General features: G+C 32.6%; 1 long non-coding RNA gene and 1 pseudogene across 6 annotated transcripts; one reads left to right on the top strand and one right to left on the bottom strand.

The window, feature by feature from the left end:
* The first annotated feature begins 8 nt into the window (after positions 1–8).
* LOC146954708 (uncharacterized) lies at positions 9–2580 on the top strand. Of its 4 annotated transcripts, none has more exons than XR_015014633.1 (4): positions 9–145; positions 472–540; positions 1020–1605; positions 1786–2580. It is a non-coding gene; the product is annotated as an uncharacterized LOC146954708 (long non-coding RNA). The 4 variants fall into 4 exon arrangements; XR_015014631.1 differs by having other exon boundaries at positions 1011–1605; XR_015014632.1 differs by lacking the exon at positions 9–145 and having other exon boundaries at positions 172–540.
* Positions 2581–17411: 14831 nt separating this feature from the next.
* LOC146954707 (exocyst complex component SEC15A pseudogene) lies at positions 17412–20556 on the bottom strand (annotated as a pseudogene). Of its 2 annotated transcripts, XR_015014625.1 has the most exons (3): positions 20426–20556; positions 20350–20370; positions 17412–19930 (listed from the first exon to the last, which is right to left on the bottom strand). The product of XR_015014625.1 is annotated as an exocyst complex component SEC15A pseudogene, transcript variant X2 (transcript). The 2 variants fall into 2 exon arrangements; XR_015014623.1 differs by having other exon boundaries at positions 20350–20556.

The following is a 20556-nucleotide window of genomic DNA, read 5'->3' as shown; positions in this document are numbered from 1 at the left end:
AGAGAATGAACAATTTTCTCCTCTCTTTCTCTTCTTCCATTCTTCTTCTATTGTTCCTATTACCATATTTCTTCATCAATTTCTTCATTCTTTTTCACAATTTCTTCATTCTGCACAATATTCTTCTACTTTTCCTTTTGATTTCGTATGATTTTTGTTTTCTTCTATTTTTTCCGCTTGATTTAATTGGTGATTGAAATTTATGTTGATTGTTTTATTTTTATGCATTTCGTTGATTTTGTGTTGTTGTTATAGCATAATATAATTTTGTTATTTCAAAGGTATACACATCAATTTTTTTTTTCCTGTTTTCTTGTGTTTATTTTTCATTCTTGCATCTTCTTCAAATCTTACAGTTTTGTTTATATTTTCACATGCTGATTCATTTATTGATGTTTTTGTTATGCATATTGTGTGTCCATTTGACATGTATTCACTCATTTGTTTGAATTTTTTGTTGCTCTTTTTCAGTTTTGTATATGCACTCAATGTGTTTGATAGAATGCTGCAGTGATATCTCATCAACATTAGCCTCACAAGGTTTGATTTTTTTATTTTATTTTTTTTATTCATAAATATTTCGATCAATTTCCTTATTTGTGTTTGATTTGTTTTGATATAAACCCAGTCCATATCTAGCATACAGGGATTGATAAATTTCTAAATGATCTATCCAAATTTATCACCCTAATATGTTTTAAATGATCCACCTCCCATATTTGTCATTCTTCAAATATAAATCACATGTTTATCTTTCATTTTTCTTTGCTCTGCAGATTTATTTACCAGGTTAGAGTTCAAAATATAATTTACCATGTTGTTTGGTATCGAAGAAGCGCAATTTAATAAATTAATTTTTTTTCTTTTAGAAATTGTTAGCTTATGAAATATGATTTTGGAGTTATTGTGTTTTGTCATTTGGTATTGTAAATTGTAACATTTTCTTCAAGATTTTGTGTTTGGTCATTGGTGTGAATGTGTATATGAGATTGAATTTATGTCTGGTGTAGCGGAGGTAGGGAGGTGGGTTGTTGCAATCCTCACAGTTTTCTTCGGCGTGTTCTACTGCACCATCATTGCAAGGAATGCAATAAGACATTGGGATGATGGGTTTGGCCAATTTAGCCTCTCAACTTTGAATTAATTGAACTCTTTATGCGAAGCATCTCCATGAATGTGATGAAAGTTAGAAAACGAAAAACACACCACTTTGCTAACTATAGAAAGAAATGGTACGATAGATAAGTAAGGGTTAGTACAACAAAATGATTTTGTGATAATGGAAAGTTACTACTTTAAGTGTCATTTAGTGATATTGGGGTGGTTGATATCTCTATATAAATAGTCCATGATCATCACTTTCATTCTTATTATTATGTTTTGTTTTTAGGGACTAATTGTGAAGTGTTTAGTGTTGTGATTCCTATTAAGGGTGTTGCTCCAATCATTCTTATTATTATGTTTTGTTTTTAGGGACTAATTGTGAAGTGTTTAGTGTTGAGATTCCTATTAAGGGTGTTGCTCCAAAATCCAAAAGTTAAAGTGGCATTGTTGGCGACGTGAACATAAGCGAAATGCAAGGTGCTAAGATCAGCAAAATTTCAGGTGATAGTATATATTATAATGTAAAGCTTTCAAAATACAAGGCCTCTGTGATTTTGTTGCTTTGTTTCTTTGATGTGTTTGGTTGAGCTGTTCATTATATTTTGTTGCTGTTATCTACATCTTAATCCTCTCTTTCATTTATAGGGGTATTATATTTAATTTGTTTTTCATTGTTTGTAGCAATTCTGCAGGTATGAAAGTTTTGGAAACAAATGAAAAGGAATTGGTCATGAAACAAGTCATCAAATGGACTGGCAACCCAAACATAGTATTGACCTTGCATGTGTTGTCTATGAAGATCAAAGTGCAGGTCTGTTAAGCCTACCCTCACCGAAAATTAGAAAATAATAATTGTAGACACAAGATATCATTTTTATAGACACAAGATATCAATAATCATGCTGACTTTCCTTAAATTAAGCAGTCCTAATAATCCATAACAATAATAGTAAAAGGTTTATTTAACAATCACACACTAATCAATAATCATGCTGACAGTTTCTGGACATCAGTATCATGTATCATAAGCATATTGTTGGTGTTTTCTGAGAGAGTGATGCTTTCTAAGATGGGATTGCGTGCTCATTTTATTATTTTACTGTTTAAACGACTTTTCATTTTTCAAACATAGATGCCTTTACGACTCTAAATTCTGTAACAAGATACTTTGAACTGATTATGTTATTTGTCAATTTTATTTTATTTTTTGTCTCTTTGCATGATTTGGCCTCCGAGGATCTACTTATAGCTGTTGATAAGACTGATTCAAACCTATGCAAGAAGACCAATGGATGCAACTTCTTTCGTCAAGGCGATATTCCTTCATTTGATTTAGGTAGTCATATTGTGCTAATTTTCTTCTTTTCTTTTTTCCTGATTCAACCATTGCAGAATAACAATGTGCTGCTTGTGAATTATTTTCATTACAAGACCGCTCTTTGCCATAATTTAATTATCCATATAACTTCCAATTGAGAGTTTTTTTAAGCTACTTACCTGTCATATATTAGCCACTCCACAGAAGACATTTTTTTCGTTAAATAAAAAAAAGTTTATGGGAGCATGAATTATGGTCCTGGTGTCAATGGTAGAAGTTGGTGATTTAGTCGATCTATATGCTGCGATCTTGGTTATTTTTACAAGGCATACATGTATGTTGTTGCCATGATTGCAGCGTGGTTAGTGTGTTGGCCCTTCAAATCCAGACCTAAGTTTCCTCCGTCTGTAGCAACTTTTTGTGGCTCTGTGTGTAGGTGGTGTTGTTGTGGTCAGGTGCAGCAGGCCATGCTGTTTTAGTGGTGGTAGTGCAGCGAGTGTTTTTGTTGTACTGTGTTTTATTTCTGTTTTATGGTTGATTTGGTGTTGTTTGGTTCTCTGTTTAGGTCTTGACAGTGGAGTGGTTTATGTTGCCTGATGTTTATTTGTTTTAGTGATTAGTTGGTTTTTGGTTTTTTCTTTAAGATTAAAAGCTAGACTTGAAGATCGAAACTTCGCTAATAAGCGGACACAATTTTTACTGACATCATTTATTTGAGTGTACAATATATATTAATTAAATAAATATAAGTACACGGGACCCAGGTTTATCACTTACCAATAAATTAAAATTAGTATTTGAAAATATTTTAACGGATTTCTGCATATAGAAAAGATTTGAGGATTTTTTTTATTGCTTATTGATTTTTTGATAATACTTCATGTAACAAACTAACACCTTCAAAAATTTCATATATATTAATGAAATATATGTGAGTGTATGATATACATTGATTAAATAAATATAAGTATAGTTTTTTACATGAGAAATATGTTCTTTTATGAGGAAATATGTTCTTTTTTTTATAAATATGTCACTATATTTATTTATGAAATTCAATACAACAACAACAACAACAACGCCTTATCCCACTAAGTGGGGTCGGCTACATGGATCAAATGCCGCCATAATGTTCTATCAAAGACCATATTTGGATCCAACTCATTGACCTCTAAATCTTTTCTAATGGTTTCTCTAATAGTTTTCTTAGGTCTTCCTCTACCTCTTTTAACCTGACTCTCCTCCATTTGATCTACTCTTCTTACCACGGCGTCTACGGGTCTTCTCTAATATTTATGAAATTCAATGTGAACCATATATCAATAAAGTAAATGTGAATGGATGAACTATACATCAAGAAAATATGGGATATGTATAAGATATATTTTAATAATACATATACTAAAATATGGGATAAATATTGAACAAATACGGGAAAATTATTTAGAATTCAAGTTTTTTTAATAATGTTTTTGTGTGTGTGTTGTATTGTCCTTGCTTAATACTTCTGTTTGCTTTGTTAACTCGGTTTTGAGGGTTAATTATGATATTTGTTAATAAATGAACTGAGTTTATAAAAATACTATATAAAAAAATATGAAAAAAAATCCATATGAAATTTTCACTACCAAAATTATCCAAAGAATGTATAATTGTTACACGGGACCCAGTTTGAACACTGATCTAATGTGTACATATACATAAGAATCTTTACGACTGACAAAGTTGTTATATTGTTATAACCTAATACTTTGGTTTACTTTGATAACTCAGTTTTGAGGATTAATCCCGATATTTGCTAATAAAATAAACGAAAAGTTTATGAAAATACTATATAATTTTTTTTAAAAAAACTTCATACAAAATTTCCACCACCAAAATTATCGAAAGAGTGTATAATTGTTACACGGGACCCAATTTGACCACTAATCTAATGTATAGATATACATAAGAAACTTAACGATTGCCAAAGTTATCGTATTGTCCTAACCTAATACTTTGGTTTGTTTTGATAACTCAGTTTTGAGGATTAATTATGGTATTTGCTTATAAAATGAACTAAAAGTTTATAAAAAATACTATATAAAAAATAGTTTAAAAAAAACTTCATATAAAATTTATACTGTCAAAATTATCCAAAGCGTGTATAATTGATACACGGGACCCAATTTAAACACTAATCTAATGCATATATATACTGCCAAAGTTGTCTAATACTTTGGTTACTCTGCAAAACTTAACTTCTTATCATATCTACCAAACTATTTACATAAAATTGGCTAATATACAAATTTCTATGTCCACTTAACAATCTAACAATTATCAAAAAAGTACTTGCGAGGCGCTTGCGCCGCGCTACCCGTGCTATAGCACGGGTATCTCGACTAGTTTGGGAAGAAAAGAAAAGGGCGTTTTTCTTGTTTCACAAGACAGGAGAGGAGTAAAGAAAGAAGAGTGAGCGTCCAAGGACACGTAATACCGGCCAAAGGTTACTTACTGGAAAAGACAGGTTTACCCTTTATACTATCCAATCCAACAAATGACTCACCTGGGCGTGCATTGGATATCATATTTTATTTTAAAGGTTACAAATCAACATTTTTTTTTATAACTTTCTTTTTAGGAAATTTTTTCATTTTATTTATTTTAAAGTGTGGAATGACAAGTCAGAAGCGTGTCAAGCTATTTGGGACAAAGCTAAAACACTACTCGTGAGTTTGACTAATGCTTAAGAGGTTAAACAACGAATGTCCAGAACACAAGATACAAGACATATTGAAAAATGGACTAAACCATCTCCATGCAGGTACAAATGCAATGTTGACACATCCTTCTCCAAACCTCTTGAGAGGGTAGGTATTGGAATTTGTATCAGGGGATGACGAAGGGGCTTTTGTGCTGGCCCGAACTGAATGGTTCTCTCCTATCACAGATGTTGACACTGGGGAAGCTCTAGGCTTATTGAAGGCTTTGGAATGGGCTAGGGATCTTCATCTGTGGAACATGGATTTCGAGGTAGATTCCAAAACAGTGGCAGACAACATTTACAGATCTCATGAAGGTGTCTCAGAATTTAGCGAAATAACAAGTAACTGTGCACACCTGCTTTGTACTGATCTTATGAACTCTGATGTAAAGTTCATTAGGAGACAAGCAAATGAGGCTGCTCATAGCTTAGCTAAGGCGGCTCTATTGGAAGCTAGTTTCCGTATTTATTACAACATTCCATCATGTATTGAAAACATTCTTATAAATGAAATACCTTAAGCTTGTTCTTGACAAAAAAAAAATCATTCCGTCCTCGTAAACTTATTACACTTAGTGGAGACAATGTATAAAATATGAATGGTAAATGCCTAGCCACTAGACCTGTGTTGGATCTTGCCAAAAAAATTAGGGGAGCGACAAGATATTAACTAGTAAATATTATTGTTGAAATACGTAAAAGTTATATACAATTTCATCCGAAAAACATCATCATAGCAACTTCAACACAACACTAAAGTTCCAAATTACTATCTACGGGAGTGGATCCTCTCCAGTGGAGAGATCTCCTGTTTTCTGCAGTGGCTCATCATCCACCTTTAATTACACTCTCTCTCCCTTTTTAATATTACAACACATTATTTCACCTATTTAGTGGAGGGCCTGGATTACACATGAGAGAGAAACCACTGGAGACAATCTCCTCCCACTATCTACCAACTAGAGAGTGCAAGGAAGCGGCCGCGTGAGAGCAGAGAACTGGGAAGAGAGTACTTGGGTGGAGTTTCATGTGTAAGGGTGAGACTATGCTATAGAGAGAAAATATCCAAATATATTAGGGCCATCTTCGTCATTTCCTCTATAATAATTTCATTATTTTTTTTTTTAAAATGAGGAGAGTCGTGCCTACCATGAGCTTCCACCAAGAAAACGCTACTGCACTAGACTACTTGACAGAAGAAAAAAAATCATACAAAGAATTAAGGGCGAACGCGAGACACATTGGGAAACCAACCCTAGTCTTGTCTTAAAGGTCAAATTGGACTCATCCTCCCTTGATATATTTTTTTTTTCATGAGACAAAGTTCAATCCAACCCAAGACTATCGGATTGGAACGAATCTTTAAGTTTGGGTTGGATTTTTTTCGTAAAAATTGAAATGGAAGGGTCACACGTTTGTAAAATACAATTAAATGTATTAAATTAAATTATATCAGTAAATTCAATCTCTTTTTGAAATTCAGTTTTTAAATTGTAAAATTTGTATATAATCTTTAAAGACATTTTTTTTTACCGTATGGCAAAGTTATAAAATAATCATTAGTTCCACCACTACTAATAATAATATCTAATTTCTTAATATTTGGAAAAAAAATAAATAAATACTATTTATTATATAATTTTTGAATAACCAACATTTTTTTCAAATTATTGTTTTTGAATTACTTCAATAAATTAATATTAATTTAATAATTCATTTAAATGATCTATTTACAGCTCATTTTTAAATTATTGTATAATTAACTAAAATGAACCATTCATTCAAAAAAAAAAAACTAAAATGAAGAACCACTTACAACTCATTGTTAAATATTTTAAAGAAAATAAGAAAAAATAGGGAAGTGAAACTTTTACTACTAATAATATTAACACTCATTGACCAAAAAAAAAAAAATATTAACACTCATCGTGATGTTAGTGTAACTCAACAAATGGTTGACAGTCCAAATTTCTATCTGGACAAAGTTTACCTTTTATATATGGGGGAGAAAATGCAATGACCAACAAGGTAGTCATACATGAGAAAATCTTCCTTGCACACAACCCCAACACGTCATCCTTGGACACAACAAGTAAAAATTTGACACATGTCAAAAACTTCTAAAACCAGTTCTTGCAAAAACCGGCTTAAAAAGTCTCAAAGAAAATATTTTAAAAATCCAAAAGGAAAAATAGTCGTGTTGCCATTCATTTTAAATCCTAATTACCAAGAAATATGTCTGGTTAAAGCACAGATTAAATGGTGTGATGAAACAGCTACTTATTATCTGAAAGAAAATTTTGATTATCATCTCTTTTCAAGATATGTAGTTAAAGCTGAACAACTCAGAAACAGTCTTAAAAAACTAGCAAGATAAGTAATGGATGGATTAATAAACCCATTTGGGAAAGTAATACCCCAACCATTTATATTAGAACCCAATTATAATAATATAATTAGAATGAGAAACCAAATTAATTGGTTAAGAGAAACAGCATATTGGTTTCTAATATTTGAAGATAATTACACTACATACTGGGAGTATGAAAATTTTGCAAATCTTTTAAGCCTTAAAATACAAAAGTTTATACATGGCTAGTAAAGGTGTAAGTGAAAATATACAAGATATTTTTGAAAACTTAACAGTACTTCAGAAACAGTTAGATAAAATAGTAGAAGTTCTACTAGAAAAAGAGTTTGAAGAAAAACTCAATGAAAAATTATCTAACTTAGAAGAAAACCAAAAAATGTTAGATGAAAAACTTTGTGTTAAAATAGATGATTTGATCGATCTATTAAAACTCTTACCTATAAGAGATAAATGTCTAACCCTAGAAGAATTACAAACTTTTGTCAAAAAAGAAGGGGGAGATATGGTAGAAATTCCAGAAAAAATTGAAAAATCAGAAAAAGAAATTAGCTTTTTCGCGCCATTACCCTAAAAATGGACGAAACAGAAGAAGAAATAGCTAATCAGCTAAATGAATTACAAACATTAATGGCTTCTTTAGACATTAATAGAAAAAACCAAATGACCGAAGAATCTGATGACGGATACAAATTTGTCTACGACTTTGATTCAGATAGTTCTTTTAGTATGGAAGAAGAACCACAAGTAGGACTTGTAAAAACTGATGAGCAACCAGAATCATCAGAACATGGACGAAAAAGAGGACGTCGAGAGGGTAAAGAAGAATTTATCGACCAACAAATCATTCAAAATAAAATGGATGAAAGAAAATTCAAACAAATACCATCTAAATATATACCTACAATAAATCGTCACAAAGAAGATAATGTTTTAAACATTGATTGTAGTGAAGATACTAAAAAGGAACTAAGAAGTTGGTATCATGATCACATGGTAACAATCCAATTAGATCCTACATTAGGAAAACTAAGTCCAAAAAGCATTTTTAACTATTTAAAAACAAAAACTATAGGAAATGCTTGGAGCTTTATGTCTGAACAATCAGACTCAGAACTTCCATCAACAACCGAAGAAGTTATAAATCATGTCTATTCAATTCTGAAAAAAGAATTCGTAGGTTTTGATGCGCCAGAAGCAGAAGCAGACCTAATGAACACAAACATCCATAGAATCCTTAATCTAAGAATCTGTGATATGTGTTATGTTGAACCATTTATATGTGAATTTAGCAAATATTATTATGCAATATCTCCACAAAAGAGATTACAATATAATCTTTTAGGATTATTCTACAATAAACTTCCATCATCTGTAGGAACAATAATGGAAAAAATAATCCAAGAACATTTAGAAGTGGTTGTAGGATCAGACGATACTCTAGGAACAAGAATAACTGCATTGAGGAAGTGGATATCCGAAAAATGCATGGAAAAAACTGCTAAAAGAGAAGCAAAAATAAATGTTTGCTGTGATAGAATTCAAAACAAAGTAGGAAACTATGGTTGTAGTAAACCTAGAAGAAAGAAAAAGAAAAAAGTCTTTAGAAAAATAGACCACTCTGAATATAAAAGGAAAAGAAAATTTCCTAAGAAATTTAATAAACAAAAATACTTTAGGAGAAATAAAAAATATCCTAAAAAGAATTCATGTCCTAAAGGAAAGAAAACATGCACATGTTGGTTGTGTAATGAAGAAGGACATTATGCAAATGAATGTCCTAAAAAGAAAGATTCTAAAAAAGAAACCTTGAAATTAATTTGGGAAGTAGGTTTCGAGCCAATAGAATCAGATATAGATTCTGATGAGAGCAGTATTTTTGAATATACTACTGAAGAAGAAATTGAAGAATGAGTAGGAAAATTTTAAAAAATGGAAATCCTAATGCAACGTTTATCCAGGTAACACTGAATAAAAAGAAAATTATGGGTTACATTGATACTGGTGCTACTTTATGTTTTGGTAGAAGATCCATAATTAAGGAAGGATGGATTAGACTACAAAAACCAAAAGAAATTATCTTTGCTGATAAGAAAAAACACCAAATCTGGTTTGTTCTAAAACATGTTTTTATAAAAATTGAACATAGATACTTCTATGTAAAATCAATCTATGAACATGATTCTGGAATAGATCTGATAATAAGGAATAACTTTTTAAAGTTATATAATCCTTTTATTCAAAAAACTGACACCATAACATTAAATTGGTTTGATATAAATAACCCAAAAGAAAGTGAATTTGTTACAACAAATATTATAACGAAAAATGAAATTTTAAAAGCAATTTCAGAAAATCTCAATATACTTAGATGTATGTGGGATAAGAGAAAGTTTTATTTAACAACTGAACAAAATCTAGGATATCATCTAGATCAAGTTTGTTCTGAAAATCCATTAGATACTATAATAAATAAAATACAAGATTTAATTGTTATAAAACTTAAAGATCCTAAAAAGGAAGTCAAGGCACTATACAAAATCCCTTACTCAGGAGAAGATAAGGAAGAATTTAAAAAAGAAATAGCAGAACTATTAGAGAAAGGATTAATAAGTCCCTCTATTAGTCCACATTCAGCGCCAGCTTTTTATGTCAGAAAACATAATGAGATAAAAAGAGGAAAAGCTCGAATGGTGATCAATTATAAAAAACTTAATGAGGCAACTATAAGTGACTCATATAAGTTACCAAGAAAAGATTACGTTTTTGAAAAAATAAGAGGATGTAATTGGTTTTCATCTTTAGATGCAAAATCTGGATACTGGCAGTTAAGGTTATCAGAAGAAACTAAACCTTTAACAGCTTTCAGTTGTCCAGAAGGACATTTTGAATGGAATGTCTTACCATTTGGTTTAAAACAAGCACCATCAATATATCAAAGATTTATGGACAATACTCTTAAAGGTCTTGATCATATTTGTTTTGTATATATCGATGATATATTAATCTTTACTAAAGGAAGTAAAGAACAACATATTAAAGATGTTACTACTGTTTTAAACAGAATAAAAGATAGAGGAATTGTTCTATCTAGAAAAAAGTCAATACTTTTGAAACAAGAAATCGAATTCCTTGGTCTTATCATAAGAGAAGGAGGAAAACTCGATTTGTCACCACATGTTCAAGAAAAAATTTTACTTTTTCCTGATCAATTAGCAGATAGAAAACAAATCCAAAGATTTTTGGGATGTTTAAATTATATTGCTAATGAAGGATTTCTCCAAGATTTAGCAAATGATAGAAAAGTTTTACAGAAGAAGATATCTGAAAAAGTGGCATGGTCATGGACACAAAAAGATACTGAGGCTGTAAAATCTTTAAAAGAAAAATTAAAAGTTTTACCACAACTATACAACCCAACAGAAAATGATTTTTTGGTTGTAAATGTTGATGCAAATCAGTTTACATGGGCTGGAGTTATGAGAGCTCTACCTAACGGTAAACAAAAATTGGGATTAAATCTCAGTGGATATGTTGAGGATGAAACCCCACAACAATCCTATACCATTGTGGGCGCAACCCCACAGTTAAAATCAGATATCCCTAACGGGCGATCAGATAAAACATCAGTTTCAACTGATTCAAAACTTGATTATTCAAGTAATAACATCCGAATTAAGGATAAAGATCTTGTTTTATGCAAGTATGTTTCAGGTTTTTTAAAGATGCTGAAACAAGATATCATATTAATGAGAAAGAAACTCTTTCTTGTTTAAATGTTTTAGAAAAATGGAGAATGGATTTAATTCCATCAAGATTTTTATTACGAACTGATTCAACTTATGCTAGCGGATTTTGGCGCTACAATTTAAAAGTTGATCATAAACAAGGAAGACTTGTTAGATGGCAAATGCGCATCCAACAATTCTATCCTTATATTCAACTAATAAAATCAGAAAACAATTGTTTTGCAGATACTCTGACAAGAGAATGAAGCAAGCTCTAAAAGTTCTCTACAATAGCTTGAAGCAAAAAGATGAACAGATTGAAATTCATAGCCAAAAGCTAAAACAACTCTCTTCAGAGAGGGGGGAGATGGTTAAAATGATCGAAAGTCTAACCAAGATCATAAATGTTGAAACTCCAACAACAACAGAAGAACCAACAAAAAAGACTTTGAATGAACAACAAAGTTTTTCATCAACATCTTCAGTAGGCTCTATGCCAGAAGAAGATACAAAAAAGTCATGGGCTGACAAAGTCGAACAAGAAAATGAAGAGTCAAAAAATGGTTCAGACCAACCAAGCGATGCTGTCGATCTACAACCAGCAAAGAAGGTGTATGTCATCTTTGATGGCCCAATGAAAGGCATCTACAACAACTGGGCAATTGCAAGCCTCCACATTAATGGCAAAAATGTCAGACACAAAGCTTATCCAACAATGGAAGAAGCAAAAGAAGCCTACAAGGCCTCCTACAAGGAAATGGCCATAGCAAAGGATATTGGCCAACCATCAAAAATGGAATCCAAAAAGAAGGTTTCAGTAGGATCAATTATAAACCTCCAAAAAGATAAAAACAAGATAAAGACCATTGATGATTTCATGGGAAAATGGAGATGGCTAGCCAACTTCAAGGAAGAACTAGCAATTGAATGTTTTTATCCAGTTAATACCACACATGGGGTAAAAGCTAATACAGTTCCAGGAATATCCAAGGAATTACTTAAAGAATTCTATGACTATGGAATGCTCAAGACTGTATATCTTGAGGAAAAAGAAGGTTATAGATTTCAAGAACTTGCTGATCTTCCAAAAGAGATCGGTGATACAGCAAAAAGATTTAATGACTTCCTTGCCAAAGGAAGAGAAATATTTCTCCAATTCGAACAAACATATCCATGGTTTGAAGGAGAAAATAATCAGATGGCTGTAAAACCAAGAACAATCATAAAGATAGGTATTTCAAACAAAACCTATCTAGAACCAAATGCAACGAGTGTTGGATGGACATTAATCTCATTTGTTCAACAAATGAAGCGATTTTATGATTACCTAATCAAATATGGGTCATCTATTATCAATTATAAAGTTTTATATGTCTCAGATTATTGTTTCATGGTCTGCGATTCAAAGAAAAAGGTCTCTACAGAGCACCTCAAACAAACACTTCAATTCGAAGAATTATTCTCAGGATTCGAAAATGGTCTCCACCGGATCCCAGATGAAGTACAACAGGAGTGTTGCCAATACTTCTCAACCTACAAAGGGCATATCTGTAAATGGTGTGCAAAAGATAAAGTGTCGGCAGAAGAAACCAAAATACCGACAACTTCAGCAGCAAGAGATAAGGCTACAGAAAAAGCCTAGACACGCGTCATGTAGAAATCATGATGTAATAGTGGAACCTTATCATCTGTGCCAGATGGGGTCCACTTAGAGATAAGAATCTTATCACTTTAGGTGATAATGCGTTTTCTTTTTCTTTGCGTGTTTCAATTGTTTTTCTTTTTTGCTGTCATGGATAAGGACATGTGAACTACTTGTAAGTCCTATCCTCCTATAAATAAGAGCCTCGATGCTCACTTGTAAATTACAACTTAGATCAATGAAGTAAGTACCTTTAGTTTGAGAAAAAATGTTGTGGGAAAGGGCTTCGCAGGATTTGAGGTTGTCATAACCAAATCAAAAGATTTTAGTTTCAATATCAATAATCGAAAGATTATTTCAAATTCCAAAAGATCGAAAGATCAGAATCATCAAAAATCCAAGACAAAGTCAGGTATGATTTTAAATATTTTATAATTTTTACATTTTATAATGGAATATAGCATGATAAAAGAAAATTCATCTGATTTTATGGCAGATGTATTAACAGATCATATAGAAAAGGTAGATTTTACCTTAAAACCTGAAGAAAATTTCAAACAAAAAAGTATTTTTTCCTTGATAAAAGAAAAAATATCCAGAGAAAACATACTAAAATATGGAATGATGGTAGGAGAAGTTGCCATACCAATGGAATCAACAAACGGATCTGTTGTAATATCCTTAATTGATAGTGAACAAATTAATAGTAGATTAAAACATCTATCGTTAGAAAAAAGACAGAAGATAGGATATATTCATATATCAACTATCCAAATAATCATAAAAAGTACTTTTATGAAAGGAATAGATGCAGAACTAGAACTTCTTATCGAAGATGCTAGAATGAATGAAAAACATTCACTAATAACCCAAGGTGAGGGAAATCTAAAGTGTGGAAAATTAAAATTTGATATAAACCTACAGATAGGTTTAAGTCTAAATGATATAGATCTAGACAGATCTTTAGTAATTCATTATAAACTTAAGGACCAAACCCTTATGAGACCAGGAAACCATCCTTTTAGTATAAGTTATAAAATGAATTATGCATTAAGTAATTCTCATTACAGTATAGAATTTAGTGGAAAAGAAAAAATACAAATAGATGAACTATTTGCCCCACTAATAAAATTAGAATCACCAATTCTAAAACCACTAAAAAGGTCAAAATCAATTATGACTATAGAAAGAACACCTCTTCTAATACAAGAAGAAGGTACTAATGAACCAAAGTTTCTACCAGCAAGAACTTCATTAGATAGTAATGAAAAGAGAAAGCTTAATAAAACTTTGTCAGAAATAAAAACTGAATTGTTAGGCATCAGTAAAAAATTATAATGCCAGGAATAACAATAAAAAATGAACTAAAATTATTCAGAATAAAACTAGATGCCCTAGTTAACAAAATAGAAGAAAATTTCTTTAGAATAGAAATGAAAAACACAATTTGGGGAATCCATGATTTAATGATTTTACAAATTTCATATCTAGATGAAATGATAATAGAGTTAGAAGAAACAGAAAATATTTCTGTTACACAAAAAGATAGAGCCACAACTCTGTTATGGCCATCTCAAAAACTATTTGAATTTGAACAATCATTAGAAAAAATTCTATAATGCCTGGTTTAAGTCTTATAACAGAAGTAAAACTCTTTAAAGAAAGATTAGAGAACATAGTCTCTGATATAGAATTTTATCATAGAAGAATTGTCTTAAGGCAAATTCTTTTTCATTCCAAAGAATTAATACAATACCATATAGAATATATTGAAAACTTTCTAAGAGAAATAGAAGATTTAGAAAATCTTACAAATACACAAAGAGAAAGAGCTAAAACACTCTTAAAACCATTTCAAGGGTTAATTAAAATCGAACAAATGTTAAATCAAGTTCGAGAAAATTCCGCTGGCGACCCTGCGCACAACCTGGTATCAGAGCCAGTATTACAATCCTAAGGGATGAAGATAAAAATAAAAATAAAAATATTATATTTTCAAAAAAGACAAAAACTTATCAAAGTCGCTCTTTTACTTAACCGACTTAGTAGAATCTTATATGAAATCAGTTAATTCTTTAACCGATTTAAAAACTCATAAACATGGATTGTCAAAATTCTATTGGCTGTGCCCAAGAGACAGGTGTTAGGCCTGTGTCTATGCAAGTGTTTCTCGTCAAACATCGCATAAGAACTCCTTTATTTTAATTTTAAAATAATATTATTATATTATATAAATAAAATAGTGTTCAAAATAGTCATAATGCATTGACCAACAACGACTTCACACAACTTCTTTCAAATAAAAAAAAAACGACTTCACACAACATTCATCAATTTTCAAAATAATTTAAATAAATATACTCTATCAGTGTGGACTTAAGTAATCTCTCATCATATTCTCATAGAGAAATAGACACTTTGCTTCCATATATTTTTGGCGAATAAGAGCACCCACATCGCCTGCACCTTTGGGTGGTATCACACTGCCCAATGCTTTTGTGTCATAATAGCATGGATAATTGGCATTGAAATTGAGTAGTTAAACAAGTCATTGTAGTAATGCATTACTTCGTTGCTTTTCCTGCATTTGTCTGATTTTGTGCACATTTTGTATTACTTTTGAGTTTTTTTCTTTTAATTAATATTTATATTATTGAATTAATATTTATATTATTGAAGAGAAGCCCAACGGTAATATACATTTATTCAAGCCAACAAACTATACATTTATCTTCATAAATATTTAACTCATGCAACGGTAATATATATTTTTTTCACTCATGTAACGGCTAATTTTTTTAACACATATATTTGATTATTTATCCTATTCCATGGTAAAAAAAAAAACTACACATTTCTTTTGAAAATGAACCCCAACGATCAAGGATTTTGGTCCAATTATATACAAAATGGTGGTAATCCTCTTTGTAACCCAAATCAACAAAACACCTCATATTTTGGAAGCACATCTCATAACCCAAATCCACATCATAATCCAAATTTTTTAAATTCTCCTTTTATTCCAATTCCACAAAATAATCTACCCTTTGGAAATTACCCATATCATACTTCACCTTACCAATATCAATCTCAACAATTTTCATCTCAATCAACTAACCCCACTATGTCTCATGAGGTTCATATTGGTAATGGCGGTGTGCAATCAAATGATCAAGAGACTTCAACACCAAAATCTTGCACTCAAGGTGGCTTGGAAACTATAAATCTTGATGAAGAAATTGGATCTGCACCGGCTGTAAAAACGCCGAAAATAAGATTCCAACCAAACGAGGATGAACTTCTCATTCAATCATGGTTCAACATTCCAAATGACTCGATTGTTGGAGTTGATTCCTTCTCATTAACATCTTCAGTCCACTTCCCTCTCCGGTGCCTTGTCTTTTACATTGCTTGCTCTCAGTGTGATTGCAGCCTATGGAATCAATAGTTGAAAAGAACCCACAAGTTGCACGAATACAAAACCTCGAAGTTCTTTGTACGGGAAACACAAAGCTTATACTTCTAGCAAAATATTGGCAAAGAATACAGTTAGTTTTCCTTCTCTCTGGAGTCTGGACAGAATAAAAAGTTTGCAAGCTCTAGAATCCAGTTTTGCATCTATCTCAAAATATAACACTCATCATCAATAAGAATTTCTTAAGGTTTCAGAGAAGAGGAGAGGAATAAGAGAACCAGAGGGAGATTTTCAATTTGAAATTCTAGTTGGTATCAATTTGTGAGCGTGTAACTTCATATAGCCCTTTAACAGACAATAAACGGAGGGACTAACTTGATAAAAAAATTGTAAGTCAGGGGCTATTCTGCAATATCGATAAAATACGGAACTAAGTTAATTGGAGAAGGTGGTCACGTAGGATAGTGGTATATGGGAAGTGATACATATGACCAAAATGAGAGCACAAGGTGAGGTGTAGATTTACTTCCTTAAATCACCAAACTAGGAGTGTACCACTTTATAAGGACTAGAAACACACTTAACCTTCAATCAAATTAATTACCTTGTACTACGAATTCAGCTATAACATAAATAACTTTAGAACATTCGTCATTTCTGAAGTATTAAATTTCAGCTATTACGTTAACTAACTTTAGAACATTCATTATCTCTGTAGACTTGCCATATACTTGACTTGAGCATAACCTTACGAATCATCAGTTTTGGTGTAGCAAAAATATGATGTAAATTGTAACATCAGTATCCGTGATGATATGAAAACAAGTTATTGAATGGCCACAAGGAACTGCATAAAGTTTAAACTAGAACTAGAATCAGAAGTGTGAAAGGGCATTTGAATTAGAAAGCTGCAAACAAACTAGATGAGCATGACCTATATTCGGCCATGTATGCATACCAGATCCATCAACACATTTACTCCAGTAGCTGAATGGTGCAGATTGCAGAAACAACAAAGACATATTAAGACAGTAAATCACATCCTAGAGGTAGTAAAATTTTGATTGTATGCAATGATGAGGCATTGTGATTGTTCCATGAGAAATTCATTCAAATTTAAGGCCTAATTAAACAAGTCTGAACAATATAGAAACACTAATCATTCTGAATTTAAACATCCACAATAGAAGAAGAAAACCACCTCAATTGTACCCTATTCAAATGAAAGAATATTTAGTCAACTGAAATCCTTAAGCCGCTTTTTGAGCACGTCCATTGATTTCTTTCTAGCACTTTGCTTAGCATTTTTATTAGCAAGGCTTCCAAATATCCCATCTGGAGAATCCTTGAATTTATCACAGATGGCAGAAACCTTCTTGTAATCCAATGCATAGTAACTTTTCTCCCTTATACCAGGATTCATGAAGTTCTCAGCTTGACTACTTAGCAAAAGATTAATCAACTGCCTTGCTTCTACCAAGCAATTCTTAAAACTACCTTCATTGTAAATTTCTCCCAGACCAGCAGAATAGAACTGTTCATCTGCAAAATTTTCTATGATCTGAAGATCATATTCGATGTTTATAACAGCATTTGCATTAAACCTTTTGACACTATCACTAGAGAAAGCAGCCACTAGAGAACTGGAAATATGCTCAAAAACACCACTCCCAACTCTGTGCATGGCATCCAGGGGTAAAATTTGTTGTGCTGGCTTTAAAATAGAATGAAGGTAAATGATCACTTCATGTATGTAGTCATTTCCATTCTGATTTGTCTCCTCAGGAGTCCAATTAACACCGGCAGTCATAAACTTGTCTATTTCTTTGTTTACCATGTTCAATAGGCCACTGTAAGCTGCGTCCCTCGACGTTTTCAAGATCACCTTTGCACTTAAATCTGGCTGAGGCCTTTCAATTGATCGGCAAGGGATGCCACATAGTTGGGCTGCTTGTCGAAGGAAAAAATCACAGGCTCTTTCAAGGACAGCTATGTTTGTAGCAATCTGCATAACTTGAGTTACAGCGATGTTGCCACCATTAATTGTATTGAGTAATACTGCATTCAATACGTCAATAAGGAACTTGTCCAAATACTTCCTCACAACATCAAAGACATTCATATGCATACCAATACCATGAGATAAGTAATCAACGGAGCCTTTGATAAAGGATCTCACAATGCGACACACATCAGGTACCATGGAGGAGAATGGTGCAACATATGGAAAAGCAGGCATAATATCTGATGTTTGAAGATGAAATGAAAGAACAACATTCTCATAGTCAGATTCCTTTTTTATCGACACTTGGTCATATGAGTCATTGCCGAGAACATCAACAGTTTGTTGCCGGCATTCTTCCAATAGAAGCTGGTGGTACTTCTCATGGCTGCTATCTAGCACATCAAGAAGTGTGCCAATGTCATGCCCATATTGTCTAAGAGTAGCCCCAAACAGAGTGACATAATCCTTCACCAGGAGAAGATGTGTGGCCGACTCCATAGAGGAGAACTGCTCCTCTAACACAGATGTCATTTTAGCCACAGCTGTCTCCCACATTGTTTCAACTTGATCAGCTACCAGGAGGACCCCAGCAGTTCTGAGGACTCTATCCTCAACCATAAAGAAACCAGCAATTTGAGCAAAAAATGTCTGGTAAGATTCAACAAAAGGTTGTGCTGAAGATATTTCAAGGTCGGAATTCAGTTGTAACAATCTGTTAGTATAGTAGTATTCACGAAACTTCTCTCGGATTCCTAGAAAATCATGAATATGACAAGCACGATAAAGAGGTGTAAGATCAAACTTGATAACAGAATCTTCGTCAAATTCTTCGGCATCCAAAGTGTAGGCGAGACTCCCTGCTCCTGAAATATATTGTTCCTCAGCCTTTCTCTGCTGTTCTAGCATCTCGTCATCCCTTTGGCGAACTGTTGCAATACGGCCAATTGCTGTTTGCCCAATATTTCTAGCAGAACTCCTTATCTGAACCATCCAATCGTTAACTTGACTGCAAATATTCTTCTCAATGTGCGATTTTATTACAGGAATTCTTCTCTCTACAGCCACTTTGAGAGCCTTCAGAGGAATACTCTCAAGGTAACTTTTCTCAAGCAAATCCACAGTTTTCAATGCGGAATAAAACTGGCCTTCAGAAACTTGACTGTTACACTTTCCGCAAAGCTCTAACACCTCAACACACTTCTTGGACATTTTTACAGCTTCAGCCACATTCTTCTTAACAGAATAACACTCAAGAAGCTCTTCAAGCTTGACAAGAAGGTCACTGCCAACCTGCTGTAACTTAAAATTGTCGCCATGAAGTTGACTCTTTAACTCTTCAGCATCAAACAACACTCCACGAAGCTCATCGACAGCAAGGATGAACTCCTCGTAATGAGTCTTGCACATCTCCTCGATTTCAGCTTCCTTTTCCTTAACCACAAAACTCATCTGGCGAAGAAGCCCCTCTGGCCGTCCCATTTCAAAGGCATGCCTAACAAGAGGACCAACATCATTCCCATTTGCAAGGGACAAATCCTCCCCACCATCGCCATTCTCCGTAACACTTCTTCTCTTTGGTTTTAAATCCATGATCACATGAATCCCTAGAAACCAAATTCAACAAAAATAAACAATTCCATTTCAAGAGATTAACCAACATACAACTATAGTGATTTGTTTTTCGCTCCTTTCCATCAGAAAATAGAAAATAGAAAGAAATCAAAGAGAATAGCAATCATTAATTGACATAAGCAGATTCAGTATGCATAATAAATAAACTTAACCCATTAATTGCTTGTTTACCTTCCATTGTTGTGTAATTATAATGTTAAGTATTAAGTAAAATTGTAAAGACTTAAATGAAATTACTAAGGATAAATGAGTTAAATAATGAAGAGTGTATAATTCGAGCAGAATAGGAATAGAGAAGTTAATCGTAAATGGAAATAAAGTTGAGTAGATTTGAAGCAATAAAGCATTGATAGATTTGAAGTAAGAGTGAGAGTGAAGAGAAGAAAGGTACCTGGTCGAAAATGGGGTTTGTTTGGGTGGTAAGTGAAATAATCACAGAAGAGAGTGAGAGAGAGGGTTTGTGTTGTGTTGTGTTGAGATTTCCGTTGCCGAATGAATGAATGAATGAATGGTACTAGATGTACTGACGACAATTCCCTAGCAGCACTCACAGACAGCAGTACTGTTTGGGAGTTTGATTGTCCCAACCCAACACACA

This window comes from Medicago sativa, chromosome 1 (assembly GCF_051527215.1).
Source record: "Medicago sativa cultivar Bolivia chromosome 1, Bolivia_mono, whole genome shotgun sequence".
Taxonomy (NCBI): domain Eukaryota; kingdom Viridiplantae; phylum Streptophyta; class Magnoliopsida; order Fabales; family Fabaceae; genus Medicago; species Medicago sativa.
This window is presented reverse-complemented; position numbering and strand designations above follow the sequence as displayed.